Source organism: Peromyscus eremicus, chromosome 2 (assembly GCF_949786415.1).
Source record: "Peromyscus eremicus chromosome 2, PerEre_H2_v1, whole genome shotgun sequence".
Lineage (NCBI taxonomy): Eukaryota > Metazoa > Chordata > Mammalia > Rodentia > Cricetidae > Peromyscus > Peromyscus eremicus.
The window spans coordinates 32,795,875-32,812,860 of record NC_081417.1 but is presented as its reverse complement, the minus strand read 5'-3'; positions in this window follow the sequence as shown (position 1 = coordinate 32,812,860).

Below are 16,986 nucleotides of genomic sequence, written 5' to 3'. Positions count from 1 at the left end.
TCCACTTTGTAGATTTTATTTACAGGATAATCACTTGCCTAGGCATTCACTTCCCACACCCCCTCTTCTCTCTCTCCTTGCCTCTTCTCTCTTTTCTATCTTTTTAAAAGCTTCAATTTGTACCTTCAGGGTTGGTGTGGGTATTCCCACAGGTGTTACTACAAAGTGGCCCAAACTAATGTCAAACATGCAGCATTTGTCCTGCCTCGGTTTTAGAGCTAGAATGGTAGAATTATAGTTCAGCTACACTTCTCCATAATAATTGCTCTTGTTTTCCTTTCCAATACAGGAAAGCCCAGAAAACTCCCTATGTGCATATACAGGTGTGTGTGTGTGTGTGTGTGTGTGTGTGTGTATGTATGTATTAGACATCTAACATGCATATATACCTACATATACAACCTAACATACACACACACACACACACACACACACACACACACACACACACACATACACACACACACATATATATTAGACAGGGCCTCACTGTGGATCCCTGGCTCTGCCTGGAACTCATTACATAGAGCAAGCAGATCTTGAACTCACAGAGATCTGCTGCCCTCTGCCTTGGAAATGCTGAGATTAAAAATGTGTGCAGCCATGCCTGGTTGTTGGTGCTTGTTATGTACTAAAGAAGCATCTCTGCTGGAATCTTCCTCTGTCTTGTCTTTAGGAAGGAAGTAGCAAATGTGTCAAGCTTCAAAGCTTGAGAATAGATTCCTTAATTTAAATGAAGTGCAGAAGCTGATGAGTCCTGCCACCCAGGAAAAGAGGGGGGAATGCATGTTAATTCTCCATTGACCAAAACGTCACATTTCCATTGCTCCACAGCCTCTGGGTTCCATCTGGGTTTCAGTTTTACTTGGGTCTGTCTCCTCCTTTCTCAAATCTGCATTTTAATATTTCCTGATCGTGCCAACAGCTCTTCAGCCAGACGCAGCCTGCTCCCCGCCAGGCCCTTCTGCTATCACAGGCTCTCTTCCAGAAAACCACATTCTTTCTCTGGAACTGGGTACAGCTGACCAGCGTCTCCTCACATCTTCACTCCTTTCTTCAAAATCACACTCCGGAAGAGGAAACACAAACACAGTGAAGGGAAACCACAAGGCAGGTTGTTTCATTTCTTATGCAGGCGATCTGTCTGTCTATCAATCTCTACTTTCCTTTTTTTAAAACATACAGTTTATATTTTGGATCTCGGGAAATAAGCAGCAGGGGGTTTAGTGAAAATTGTCAAAATTCTTCCTCTACTTTATACGGAAAGACTCTTTTCAGGCAGAGTGCTTCATCAGAAAGTAGATGACTTTAGAATAGACTCATCCCCTGACATGCAGCTGGCTTTGGACATCTTGGCTCACTTTCAGCTCTAAGGGATCATGATAAACTGTGAACTGCTATGGCATCACACTATGGCATCACACTGGATATGGTCATCATTTCACTATGTGTTTTTGAGACACTAAGCTCTTTGGTTACATAGACACTATTTAGAAAGTGATACACACTTCCCTACTATCCTAAATTGTCACAAAATTAAAAGAGTTCATGATAATATTGTGGGGCTGATTTGTGACCTCACTGCATGAAATGTTTGCCACTATTCTAACAAAGGTTCGGCTCAGCTAAACTGTTCTGTGGGAGAAGAAGCCCAAATAAAACTTAGCTCTGTGCTGGAAAAGAACTCATTATGGGTAAACTGGTGGCATTAATGGCAGTTTTCTTCCTTCATAATATTGTGAGACTTAAATCCTAGGGCATATTGCCTTGCTCCGAGGGAAAGAGCACATTGCTCTGAGCCCTTTGCAAGTTTTAGAGAATAAACTTTGCTCAGTTGAGGCAACTTTGGTCCTTTGATCAGAGGCTGTGAAGTGAGAGCCATTCTGGGCTCCAGATCCTCCTGCCAATGACTGGCCTCAGGACAGTTGTTACTGCCAAGTGGACAGAGACTGATTATTTTCTGCTTCCCAATTTCTGAGTCGTGCTCTGTAGGTTAGAGCAGTCTGTCAAGATGGCTTTGTGTATACAGTGCTCTGAAATGGCATAATCAACACATTTTTCTTGCTGCACATGGCAGCAGAAGAGAAGAACAGACTATATTAATTGATCTGCTGAAACTTTGGTCCACAGGGAAATAAATCTTTCAACCCTTGAGTTATAAGGACTGTAGTTTTCCTAGGGCACTGGGGCTCTTTTAATTTGCTTTGCTATGTAAAGCCAAACCTTAGTTTCCAGTACACTCATACATTCAGTAACATTAGAGATCATTCTTAGCTACTTACAATTTCACTAATGATATCTTTTTTCTAATATTAGAGTTGTCCATTTTATATGCTCAGACTATCTCCAATAAAATACTGGTTTCAATGAATAGAAAAAGTAGAACAAATTGAGACTCTTTAATGGTTTTTCTCCTGTTTGCATGTAGCACAACACACTTATTGGTTTAGTCAATGGATAAGGGTGAAGGTGGAGTGAAGAGCATTGGTAAGGAAGAATTGTGGGAATCCTTTGGTCTCTTACACTTTTGCCATCACCAAGAGGACAAACCATTAGCTTTCTGTTCCAAAGACAAGAGATAAACATAGGGAAGAGATATTTGACGGGTGTGAGGAAAAACTCAGCCTATATAAACAGATCCTTAAAGGGAGAAGATTCATGAGCAAGAAGTAATCTGGTAAATATACACTCGGAGACAGAATAGTAGGGAAAAGGTATAGTTTATGATTTTTTTTATTATATGATATACGTAATACTTTTGAGCAATTAATCTTCACAAATTTATATTAACAAACTAAAGTCAGGATTGTCTCTTTAATGGCATCTTCAGAAACTCAGTGAACATAATACCTCCAACTTATAAAAGCTACAGGTATAAAGTACAAAGTTTTCAAGTCATAAAAAGATGTACCCCCATTGCGAAGGAAGTTAAAAACTCAGAATGACTCATTTTCCCAGAGTTCCACACTGTTGACCATATGTAGGAAAAAAATTAAATAATTTGATGAACTCTGACTTAAAAATCCTAGAACTTAGTTTAAGTTGTAAATAATGTACAATTTTTATATGTCAAGAATTAAATAGGGCATAAAAAATCTAATAGTGATATTCACCTATACAGAACACATCATTCATGAGAGTGAATCATGTGACATTTCAAATCAGTCTCGAGCACGGAAAGGCAAGGGCAAGTATGCTTATTTTAGGTGCTGGTAGTCGCAAGGGCATATTCTAATTAAGTTTGTTTTTTGTTGTTTGTTTGTTTGTTTTTTACTGTGGAAAGCTGGGAATAATGGCACAGAGATCAATTCAAGGTCATCCTCCTCAATATGACATATTTTGGGCCAGTATGGCTATATGATCAATCTTACAAAGCTACCAAAACCAACACACAAACAAAAAACAGTGGCAATGCTTTTGGTGTTGGAATATGGAATGAAAGCACTTCAACATTTAAAGAGAATGCCCATGTCTATGTTTACCAAAAAGAATTTGTAAATTATATTCATTTCACATTATCAAAGTAATCTTATTCCTCCAATGACTTCTACCCTAAGATCCACAACCATTTGTCAAGGACTTATTGCTCTGCGTGTTCTCATTTGGAAGACAATGACTGCAGCACAATACTCTTAGTGCCTGGGAAAGGCCATGCTTGCAAGTACTTGCTGTGATCAGTTTCCATTGAATCCAGGACCCGTGACCTCTTTACTATGAAGGAAATTTTCTAACAGTGACAGAATATCTCTTTTCAAATGTGCTGTTTGTAAACCTAGAGGTTCTTTTTTTCCCCCTGATCTATGTAAGTTTTGCCCGTTGGTGAGTGTTGTGGCTCACAGATTTCGGTGACTGTCTCTTCGTCCCCCTTCTGATAACCCTTCCTAACTAAGGACATTAATCACCAGGCTTTGATTTATGACATTCTCCCCTCTTCGTGGTTGCAGCCACCATCTGCAGGCCAACTCTTCAAGAATTGAAGAATACATCAACACCTTGTACAACTCTCTTCTTCACACCCTGCCACTTGCCTTCCCTCACCACTAAATGGAGAATGTTTCCCTCTGTTTATGTCTACAAAGAACAGCAATGAGATGTCTTCTAGTGAAGGAAAGCAGGAAGAAGAGGAGATGCTAAGTGTGTTTTAAGCAGGGACAGTGGTCCTCAGGGATGGTTGACAGTGCTGAGAGCAGATAAGTCCCCCCAAAGACAGTGATTGTTATAAGAACTGCATCTTTCATTCATCAGTTTTATTTGTTGATGAATAAAACATGCATTTGACATTCCGGGATCCCTTAAAATGAAAAGCATCTCAAAGTCTGTCTATTCAGAGTACAGGTTTTCAGTAAATTTAATACATCAGGATTCTGATTTCAGCTTTGTTCACATGTGAATTCTAATTAAATCATTCATCATATATTTATTTAAAATTTATCATAGACTAGATACCCTCTTAGTTGTAAATGGGATGGTAATGAAGGTGTATAGGCGTCCTCCAGTCTATCGCAGTGAATCTTATAGTGTTAATAATTACAACTATGAAAAAGTTCAAGTTCAAAGTCTTCTCTGAGAAAAGCTCTTATCCATGAGCAACTGTAACATAAAACTCAATTGCATATTTTATTTCTAAGATACAGTGGCATGGTGTAAACACTTCCATTACAAAAGGAAGACGTGGGAGAAAAGAAAGGAAGACTGATAACAAAATAAGAGTGAAATCCAGCAAGAAGAACATTAGCTTACATCACTCTGTTCAGCATGACAGGCTGTGTGCTCTCTATGGCCTGGATCCCTATAGCTTGGCCATTCACAGCCCACACGAACTTACTCTTGGCTTGACTCTTAGCACTGCTACAGCTTTTCTTGATTCAATTACAAGCAATGTAACAGTAATAATAATAATGACTTAAATCTAAGCCTTCTGTGTTATTATTTTCCACAATAAAATACATTATAAGTTTAAAATGCAGCAATTTTATTTTCTGGCCTTTCTTTCAAATTATTTTATATCAATATTTTCATTTTAAGTTCTTCCATTTCATTGTTGCACAATATATACTTTTTTTTAATCTGAAAAAACAATAATGCAGAAATGTTTGCGTAATTTTAACAATGATGCATGTCAAATTTCTCCCCCTCTTACTACTTTTCAATCACTTAAAGCATGGCTGCTGATCAATGTCAATGGATAAGCTCCATTTACTTTTTTTTATAAGAAATCCTAGAATGGAAAAAAAGAAGCCATGGTAGTAATATCATTTTATCTCTATTTGGTAGGGTAATTGCTAATTGTCATCTTATTGTCCTAAAAATGACCCATCTGGGAAATGTGTCCATGTTATGAAATCACTGGGTTTACTCTTAGTTTTTGTTCTGGATTCAAAACTATTATGCTACTTAAGTGGTTCACTGCTTTATAAATACTTTAGTGGGTCCAGAATATTTACAGAATATATGCCAAATTTAGTTTAACTAAAAGTCTAAATTTGTTTTTCAGTGTTGTGAAGACTGCATGAAATTTGATGATTGACAATCAGGGTGTGGTTCCTTTTTCTGGACTGAAAAGTGAAGGGTCTTCACTTATTTGTTTTTCAGCGTCTTAACTACTAAAAAGTATACAGAGAAGAAGCAAGCTTTTCTGTTCATTTAGTAAAATTTGCCAAGAAAGATACTTATGAAATATTAATATTATTGTGGCCTAATGCATTCCTTCTCTCCAAACATGTTAAAGTCTGTATTCTTACCAGTGTAGGACCAATATTTGTCTGTTATTACCACCTCAGTTAGCCTTCAAAGTAAACAATATACACTACAGAGTTATATGCATGTTTTACATTTTACTATTATTATCTTGGTGTGCAGTTTCATATGACTGTGTAATATTTATGGCATACTGGTTATTAACTGAATTTTAAGGTTCTTCAATTATTACAAATAACCTGTATCATAACAAATTGAGACATAAAACAAATTTTATTATAAAAATCCTCCCAAATAAAGAAAATATCATCTACCATTTAAAATGATTTAGGAAATTTCTTTATTCTTTTATTGGCAAACAGATGACAATTTTTAAAATATTTAAAATATATTTTTATTAACTGTATGAGAATTCTATACAAGTATACACATACCTTAATCGAACCCATCCCATCCCCTTCCTTGCTAACTCCTCCCATAAGCCACCTCTTCTCCCTTTCAAGCACATGCATTCTCTTTTATCTTACTGACTCCAGTTCATTCTGCCAGTAAGTGGGTTTAGGACCATCCGTTGGCACATGGGCAACTTAACAGAGGTTGTTTTCCTAAGGAAAACTGACTCTGTAATATTTTTCTAAAATCACACTGAACAGATACTGAAAGCCATACTCAAATTCAGGGAAGCATTAAGGATCACTAAAATTAATGAAGATTCCCATATGTAGTTAATCCCTGGAAGAATCACATGTATATGACAGTGATGCTGTATAATCAGCCACACAAACTCTGTGATACTTGTACAATTTCACCTCATAAAATGGCCGATTTTTGTTTGTGCCTGGATGTTAACTTTGTCTAATCATAGTGTGCTTCCTTAACTCAGAGTCTGGTCATTGGTCATTTTATCACTTTTTATCTTTTCTTACTTCTTATTCTTTTAAGTTTTAAAATGTTTTTATATGATAAAATATAACAAATTTTATCAAGGAATTCCAAATTTATTTTTAAAACAACTCACCACAATTTTAGTACAATTTTTCTTAGCTAATGTGATTATTATTATCATATTCTTTTGGAAGACCTATTCCAGTGAAGGGAAGACAAGAAAGTCAAAAGAGCTGTCCACCATTCATTCAATCATGTATTCTTGTTCCGTAGTTAGTTGAATTTGAAATGTCCCCTACAGGTTCATAGATTTAAACATTGATATATGTTATATATCAAATGTGTTCATATGTTTATATACTATATAGTATATGTTTTATATGTTTATATACATATATATATACACACACACAAACTACTTGGGTTCAACTTGCATGGATAAATGCATTGACTTTTATTATTATGGTAGCTGTGGTGATATATTATGCACCCTAATAAACTTGCCTGAAGATCAGAGGACAAGAGCCAGCTACTAGATTTGACATAGAGGTCAGATAAAGGTAGCACACACTCTTAATCCTATCACTAGGGAGGCAGAGATCCATCTGGATCTCTGTGAGTTCAAGGCCACACTGGAAACAGAGCCAGGCAGTGGTGGCACATACCTTTAATCCCAGTACTGGGAAGCACACCTGCCTTTAATCCTAGGAAGTGACAGCTGGGCAGAGAAAGGTATATAAGGCCTGAGGAGACAGAAACTAAAGCAGTTCAGCTGAGACTCTTTCAGGTGAAGACTAAGGATTTCAGTCAGGGGATTCGTGGAGTTGGTGAGGTAATAGGTGGTGGCTGTGGCCCACTCTGCTTCTCTGATATTTCAGCTTTCATCCTGATATCTGGCTCTGGTTTTTTTTATTAAAAGATCATTTTGTCCTCTGGTTTTGTTTATTAAAAGATCATTTTGTCTTACAAAATATTTTATAAATTTTCAGTAACTACATGATATCATTATTTATAACCACTTCACTGTTCTATTTTCCTCTAAGTGTTTTTGTTATTTTTAAATATTTATTTTAAATATTTGTTTTAAATGTCTATTAAATATTTTGATAATTGAAATATATTATATTTTGATCACATTCACACACACTGGTCTCCACCCAAATCCACTCTCAAGTAGCCAACTATGTGCCCTTATATTTTTTTAAAGCCCATTGAGTTCCATTAGTTCTTCCTATATACTCTAGCACGTGTGGCCATCTACTTGAACATAGTTGAGCTACTCGGTGATATACCCTTAAAGAAAATTACTTTTCCATATCCTGGTAGATATCAAATACCCATAACTTCTCAGCTCAGTGTGGGACTTGATGCTCACTGAATTCTTCCTCAATTGGATTTTGCCTGGCTTGAGAATGGACAGATCTTGTGCCTGCTGTCTATGTTTCCAGAATCGTTTCCTTGTTGTCACCTGTAACGTCAGGCTTTTACAGTCTTTCTGCCACCTATTCTGCAATGGTCTCTGAAATTAGTGAAGAGCAGGTATGTTATACATGTCCCATTTAGGGCAGGACACTCCAAACTCACTTATTCTATAAACTGTGATTAATTGGGAGTTTTTCTGTTAGTCTCCATCTACTGAAAATAGAAGCTTCTCTAATAAGGTTGAGAGACGCACTGCTTTATGGGTATAATGAGATGCTATGAAGGAGTCAGTTTAATAATATTTCCTATTAGCAGAGTGATATTAAAAGACTCTCCCTTAGGGACTATGACTTCTTACCTAGCCACTTCTTGGCCCTGTTAACAGTGCCGGTTATGGGTTTCATCTCTCTGGGCAAGTCTTTGGCCCAACCAGAAAGTGGTTGGTTACTCCTAGAACACTCATACAACTCTTATATCAGTACTCATATCTTGCCAGACAAGTCTTTATTTTAATCAGTAGATCCACAGCTGCATAAGACCGATGATGATTACTCTTCTCCTGTGGAGGTTTGTAGAGTACCTTCCAGCACTCTGAATGCTCCCCAGGAGAACAGAATCTTCTAGGTAAGTCCTTCTAAGTGGGAATTATTTATTTTCTTGTTTTATGACCCCAATATTTTGTGTGTTCAGATATATGGTTTTACCAACTAGTTCTAGAAGGTGACTCAGGGCAGTAGCAAAAGCCTAAAATGAATAGGGATATATGGGACCCTGCTGGGAATAGCCCAAACAGAAGTAAACCATTTACGACATTTGGGTTTTTATTTGCTAGCATATGATGTTTACTTGCAATGTTACCTTCCCTACCCCATTAGAGAGTAACACTTGAAATGCTTTTTTTATATTTATGTGTATATTACATGCATATATTTCAGTAAACTTCTACAGTAGTAGATTTCCATACAGCTTTTAATAAAGGCCAATAGTGTTAGTAATCTTGTTCCGTATGGGTCACTACTCTACCCAGCCATCTTTAAGCCTTAACCATTTAACTATTCCTTTTTCATTATTCCCTTTTCTCTATTTACATCACTGTTTTTATTTATTTATTTATTTATTTATTTATTTATTTATTTATTTATTTATGGTTTTTCGAGACAGGGTTTCTCTGTGTAGCTTTGCGCCTTTCCTGGAACTCACTTGGTAGCCCAGGCTGGCCTCGAACTCACAGAAATCCGCCTGGCTCTGCCTCCCGAGTGCTGGGATTAAAGGCATGCGCCACCACCGCCCGGCTCACTGTTTTTTTTTTAATCTCCCCTCTTTCTGAAGAAAACTGACCCTCGCTCTAGCAGTAGCTAATAAATGCTGGTAGATCCTCTGCTAGAAGGGATCTTTGTCTTCAACTCCCTATCCATGCTGGGATTTGTCCTGGCTTGGGCTTACCTGTGCACAATTCCTTTGTGTGTTGTCACAACCACTGTAAGTTTATATGTAAAGCTGCCATACTGTGCCTAAAGGACACTATTTCCTTGTATTCATCCATCACCTCCAGCTCTTATACTCTTTATCAATCATCTCCGAGCCTTTGGAGGAGAGGGTGTGATATATATGTTCCATTTAAGGCTGAGAGTTCTACAGTCTTCTATGCTTGGCTCTCTTTTAATCTCACTCTTTGTATTATTTCTTAGCAAATTAATGCTTTCCCATGAGTTTAACCATTAGGCAAATGGTTCATAAATCACCATATTTTAATTAAGAATTGTCTCTAAGTTTTTGACTTCTGATTTTGGTAGTATGTTACCATCTCCTTGGATTTGTCACCATCCAATTCAACCAAACTTAACTCATCTTAAGGTTTGGGCTACACTAAATGTGTTGGAGTTCACCTCCCTTCCTTTTCTTCATGAGTTCCTTTGATGATTTTAATGAATGAATTTTTATCTAGGAAGAAATCACCAGTAAATTCCATAAAGAAGAATATTACTTTTTGTGTTCATACTTTAAGTATTTGATCTAGTGTTTGTGGATTGGCACCTTGCGTCAGTATAATCACCCTTCTTTATCAGATAACATGGAAGAAAAATATCAGCTTTATCCCTTATGGCTACAAGGCCCAGAGACCATCAACAGAAGTCCCTCAAAAGTAGGTTATAAATATATCTAACTGCTGCCTCCATGCCACTAAAATTCATAAGAATCTAGATTTGTAAGAACCCAAGATATGTATTGAAATTGTTACAAGATTATCAACAGTTTGAACCACAAGTTCTTCATCAGTTCTAATATCAGATCATCAAATTTTAAAACTTGGGAGCAAGAAAAAGAAAGTTACAAGTAAATAAACTGTAAGGATTTATACTGGTTAGTAATATCTCCACTTACGTATTCTTATAAATAAGACAAACATTTATTTTGTGTTCAGTGAAGTTAGGTTTTAGTAAACTTAATGATAATGCTAGAAAGGCATAGGCCCTAGAGAGGAACCTATTGGTGTTTTCCTAAATGTTCATGTTGTCAAGCTGTCTTCTAAATTGTTTTGTTTATATCTATAGAATTCTATTGTTCCCAACCTTTGTCACAGAAGCTTATTGCAGTGGGTAGTAGTCAATGAAGAGAGGCATTAGTATTCAAAGTACCAAAAATAAGTGGCAATCAGTGTTGAGCCGTAGATGATACATCTATATCACTCTCCTCCCCTGACAGCTCAGTGAACATCTCAGAAGAGAGAACAGAAAGGATGTGAGAGCCAAAAGAAAAAGTAGAGTGCTGTGAAACTATGAAATACTGTCTTCTGCACAAACACTGCCATGACACACATGGACTCACTGCGTTTGTGCTTACCTTCACAAGACCTGTGCATGATCAAGCCAGTTAAAAAGTTCTGTGTGGAGACTGAAGAAGCTGCTGAAGCCCCACCCTTGGCTGAGGAGCTACTGGGAGTTGATGACTCCTGAGCAAAACAAGGAAGCGTCTGTTTTCTTTAAGAGTATGGCCCCTAGTAGGTTCACTATGCCCCAGTGAATAATCTAGTACCCATTCACATATGGGTGGCACTAGATGGACTCAGTGGATTAATTATGTAAATAACTAATGTAATGAATGAATGAATATACATAAATTAATAAATATAAAGCCAGGCATGAAGTTGGGAGGAGATTTGATGGGTGTCCTTGGAAAGCTGGAGGTGAGATGTGAGGCATGGATATATAATCAAAGTATATACCTGTATGAAATTTTAAAGAATAAATAAAATAATAATTTAATAAAACAAACAACATGAAAGTAAACCACAGCTTTTTTAGATGAAAATATGTCAAATTTCCTAAGAACTTACTCACTAAATATGATAAAAAGAAAGCAAATTTAGTTACTGAAAGAGCAGAAAAATTTAAAATGTCAAATTCAGTGGCTGCATGACTCCTTGTGTTATAATAAATGGCAAAGCAGCTACCATCCACCTGTCCTTCAAGGTCCACACTCTTCTTTACCTTGCCATAGTTCCTGATGGCAAGATGTGTGAGCAGAACTAGCAGACTCTCTAGCTGTCAGTTTGGTTTCCCATATGGGGATCCAAAATGGAGGGTGGAAAAAAGACAACTGATGCTAAGACATTGTTTCAGCCTCTTTCCCTGCAAGATCACTGCTGCCTGCTGATATAGACCCCTCAACCAGGCTTTCTCTTATTCTCTTTAGTCGGTGCTCATAAACGTTGTGCTTGTCCTTAAGTGGTATATTACTGGATATATTACTAGACTATTAGATCCTGAAGTAACATACCGTCTAGGGCAGTGGTTCTCAATCTTCTAATGCTGTAATGCTTTAATACTGTTCCTCGTATTGTGGTGACCCCCAATCATAAAATTATTTCATTGCTACTTCATAATTGTAATTTTGCTGTTGTTATGAATCATAATGTAAATATCTGGTATGCAGGATATCTGATATGTGATCACTGTGGGAGTTGTGACTCCACAGTTTGATAACCACTGATCTAAGGTGTTTTCCATAAAGCCTCAAAGTTTTTTTTTTTAAAATCTCCTCAAATGTAGGCATTATATTTCTTTAACTTATCATTTTCAATACCCAAGTAACAGGTACCTTGGGTGTCAAACACATATGTATTATCAGATATAAAAATACTATCAGTATTGTATACTAAAATTTTAATTTGCATGGGCTGTAACTTAAATTGAACAGTTCAACACTATATATTATTTTTAAAAGAAAAATATGAAGAATAATCATTTCTGGGATTTTGATGATCTAAATTTTTCTCTTTTCTCACAGCTGATTAAAGTATTACGTGTGTGTGTGTGTGTGTGTGTGTGTGTGTGTGTGTGTGCATGTGTGTGTCTGTGTTTACAAGACCTTCCCTCAGTGACCTAAGTGAAGTAAGAGGGGGCCCCATTATACAGACTTTTAAGTTTCCAGATGAACATTTATTTTGATTCTTGGCCAGTTGAACTCGCAGATGCATAAAATATTTGTCCACGATCAGATTTCACTAAAATTTGAACTTTGCCAAAATATATATTTAGTCTAAACCCGTATTATTTCCTCTTTCAAAGTTGAAGTTAAATGTAATTTTCACATCTATTTCAACTTTATATTATTCATCTCTTTAATTGAAAAGATAAATGTTTTTCAGAAGTTCCTTTTAGAAGTTGCTTTCCATTAATTGATGTCACTGTATCCTTGTGACTTATAAAGTAAGTCTTTATAATGAATCTTTGAAGTCAGCTGTGCTTGTTTCTCTTCATCTGTGAAAATTCAACAGAAAGAAATAATTAGGTTGTACTATGATTACCGTCATAAGTGTCACCTCTCTGTATATAGGAACCTCTGTAATGTTCCATGAATTTTCATCCAGTTTATGCTTCTGAACTAGCTCTCTTCTTTCCTATCCATTTATTTTCCTTCATTTTAATCTATTTTAATTTTGTGCTTTTTCCTTTAGAACTTGATGTTCTGAGATTGTCAGTCTCTGTTGAACTGAACCTTCTATTTGTCTAAAAACTGGAATCTAACCTCAAGTAAACTTTAATTGAATAACTACCATCACTACAGCAGGCATCAGAACAGCATAAGGGTGAGCCCATCATTATTCTCTTACAACTTCTCTTTTCATACTAATTGTAGTTCTTCATGAGATCACATGGACTTATAGCTCCTATTCACATACACTTACTTCTATGACATTAATCAGTGCACTTTTACCATGTTTAGTGCTTTGCACAGGATAAAAGCAATAAATTAGACATTGTCTTTCCTGTCAAAATTCATTACTAAATTGAGGATGTAATGATGTAGAAAACATGATATGAAATTAGTAAATCTAAAGCTACTAGAAAGAATAATGAAGATGCATGAAGACACTACAGAAGTACAAGACAAGTGCAGATTGCTGGGATATGGGGTTTATAGTAAAAAAGATAGATACATTTACTATTTTGCTGTGGTAGAATAGCCCAGATGAAAGCAACTGAAGGACAAAGGAGTTTATTTTGGCTCTTAGTTCCAGAGTATAATTCACCAGAGCAGGGAAATCAAGCCTGTAGGAGCTTGGGCAACTGATCAATCACATTGCATCTATAGTCAGAAAGAACAGTGCAATGAATGTTTATATTTTTGCCCACTTTCTTCTTTTTATAGAGTCCAAGATCTTAGCCCAAGGAATGGTGCCCCCAGGCATGCCCAGAGATCCATCTTTCAGGTGACTCTACATGTCACCATGTATGGATTACCCAGGGTCCCGGGGATTTCGCTATGTCAGGTGTGGGATATCTGAGGAAAAAAAAAAATCTATATACACTATGTTCTTATGTCTGTTAACTTTATTCCTCTAAGATGAAATTCTATCAGTACAGGTATAGCTCCCTCAGGCATTCAGGACAAGAATAAATCTAGATACACCAAGCTCTTTATCCATCTAATTTATTTCTCTGTTCTGAAATCCTGTCTAGGATTAGACATAGCTTCAGTTTCATCCAGTTCCCTCTCAGTCCTGCTAACTACTAAGCTCATATACTTCCAGCCTCATCTTCGTCCTGTTTCCTCATTCTCCATCTCTATTACTCTCTACTCCTGGCACTGATGGCCTCTACAAGAGTTCTGTCTTACTGTCCACTGAACCTCTGTCTTCCTCTCTTCTCTCTGGCCATGCCTTCTGTCTGTCCCTACAGAAAATGCCTGTGCCTCCTCTCCCTGGCCACATGGTTCTCTGCCTCCTCAGGAATGTTGCTCTATCTTCCTTCCACCTTGATATGTAAAAACCTCTTCTGTTCTTAGTCAATTGCTCTGGTGAGCCACTAGGCCTCAAGGCATCATTTGCACAAGAAGCAAAGCCATGGTCTCCAGCCAGCTTGTCTCCTAGGCTCAGCGGGGGAGTTAGTTACCTACAAGTTCAGCAGATCTGGGGAGCTGAACTGTTAGCCAAATGGTCTGGAAATATTTGGGCATGCAAGAATTTCATAGCAGAAGACAGCTGAAATATTAAAGGTTGGATAACACCAAATATTCATAATAAATTGCTGCCTTTTGACAGACCCTTGGCCGGTCAAAGTATAGCTTTAATACACAGCTGAATCGCTATAATATATTCTTACGGCTCTCCACAACCATGTTGACAATTGAGATTGCTGTCATAGTAGATTAGTAAAATGACCTAAACATTGTGATTACATAGTTGTTTTTTAAAAAAAAGATAGTGTAGAACCATAAGTGTTTATGATCTATAATTCAATTTGGTTTGTTGGATGATAACTTGAGTAACATTGTGGAGCAGGGCACAAAGAGTCAGAGTGAGATCATGCAGCAGATGACTGACATTGTTTAGACTACAGTAGGCTCTAAAATTAAAGAAAGCTGGTCTCTAAAAAACTGTATGCTGATACCTAAGAAAGTCGTATCAGATCTGGGATCTAGAGGTCAGACATAACACTGAGCACCCAACAATTCCTGACAAAGCCTCTCTCTCCTTCTCACACTGACAAAGAAGTGTCCTTACCAAAGTATCAGTGGTACCTAGATTGAGAAAACAAGCTTAGCCGGGCGGTGGTGGCGCACGCCTTTAATCCCAGCACTCGGGAGGCAGAGCCAGGCGGATCTCTGTGAGTTCAAGGCCAGCCTGGGCTACCAAGTGAGTTCCAGGAAAGGCGCAAAGCTACACATAGAAACCCCGTCTCGAAAAACCAAAAAAAAAAAAAAAAAAAAAAAAAAGAAAAAAGAGAAAACAAGCTTTGAACACGGTGATAAAGCAGGGTTTCACAATGAGGGTTTAGTTGGTGTTTGAGCAACAACTCATCACATACTTACCTATTATATAATGTGGAGTATCTTTTCAATGTTTCATTGTATCCTTTCCTCTGCTGTGGTGAAATGTCTGCTTAATTCATTTGCGACACCCAAAATAGGATTATTTTCTTAATTCATTTGATTGTTTTTTAAATGTATTTGTAACATTTTGTTCTTTATTAGATATGTACTTTGCAAATATTTTCTCTCAGTTTTATTTATGACTTTAAATTCTGTTTTGCAAATAAATTTTCCCCCAATCTATTTGTTTGAGGCTTCTCTTAATCATGTATTTGAAGAGCATCTACTCCTTTCCTTTATTGATTGCTTTATGTTATCACAAGAGCTGTTCTTAAGATGTACTTAGGAAGATCTTCTAGGTAATTTTGTGATTTTGTTCTTTATAATTTTAAGTCACAGATGTGTTACCATTATGTTCAGTTTTTATATGATACGTGGTATGGTTTGTAGGCAATTTTATTCGTAGAAAAATGCCTGTGTGTTCCTGGAAAATGTGTTTAAAACATTATGCTTTATTCACTGAATGGATGTTTGGCTTTATAAAAACAAATGAACTAATTGTATGTAGGTAGAACTGCCTGTCGTGTATTCATTTTCTTTGATGAGTAGTGAGAGCTATCCTTATCTGTGGGTATAAGCACAGTATTTAGAATACACTTAGGAATTTTGTTGATTTAATAAAATGTCTATGGAAGGTTCTCCTCTTAGATCCATGACGCCACAAGCCTTGGTTATTGGGTAAGTTTCCAGTCACCTACCCAAGGAGGCATGAATTCCCTCCTGTTGAGTGGTCCTTAAGTACAACTAGACAGCTATTGGTTACTGTCAGGATATCAGCGCCTCTATTGCATCATCAGGGTTAGTACTCCATGTTGGTTGCTGTTGTGGTCCATAGGCTTCACAGCTGGAAGGACTATTGATTGCTTCCCTCCTTTGGAGGCTTGCATAACAACCTCCAATATTATGACAGCAGGTCCTTGGGAAGGATATTTTAGTGTTTTTATTCTGTGCGAAGTTTGTACATGTTTATAATGATCTATGAATACATCCACCCCTCAGACCTTTTCCTTAATATCTACCTCACAAATTCAACTTTATCTCCTGCTGCTTCATCTTCTTCTACTCCTCCTTTTGTAATAATTCACCAAGTCCAGTTAGTGTTGTCCATATTGCATGAGTGTAGTGTTGTCAACTGGAGCCTGGGCCATTTGCTAGTGTTCGTATCCTCCCCAGCAGCTACACATAGTATTAAGATTTCCTACCATACTTCATGCATGAGTTTTGACTGGACTTGATGTTTTTCTGTCAGCTCAGTGACTGCATATGAATCTACCAATATTTGAACTATCGTCTGCAGTCCCATAGTTCTGCAGTCATCACCCTGCCAGCCACTCAGGCCACAGCCTGGAGGACCTTAAGGTTCTATAGCCCAGCCCTGTCAAGCTGCAGAATGTAGGTTTAAACTAAGTCTCTACCATTTTATTTATCAACAAAGACAGAGAAGTCAGATGTAGGAGTGAAAACCTGCTAGATCAGAGAATCTGAGAAGCAACCTACTTATGTTGCTTTTTGGCCAGAAGTCCCAGCAAGAGATATGTCTCTTCACTCATCCCAAAACCAAAAGGAAAGCACCAAACTCAAGTCTCTGCCCTTTCCTTCCTGTGCCTT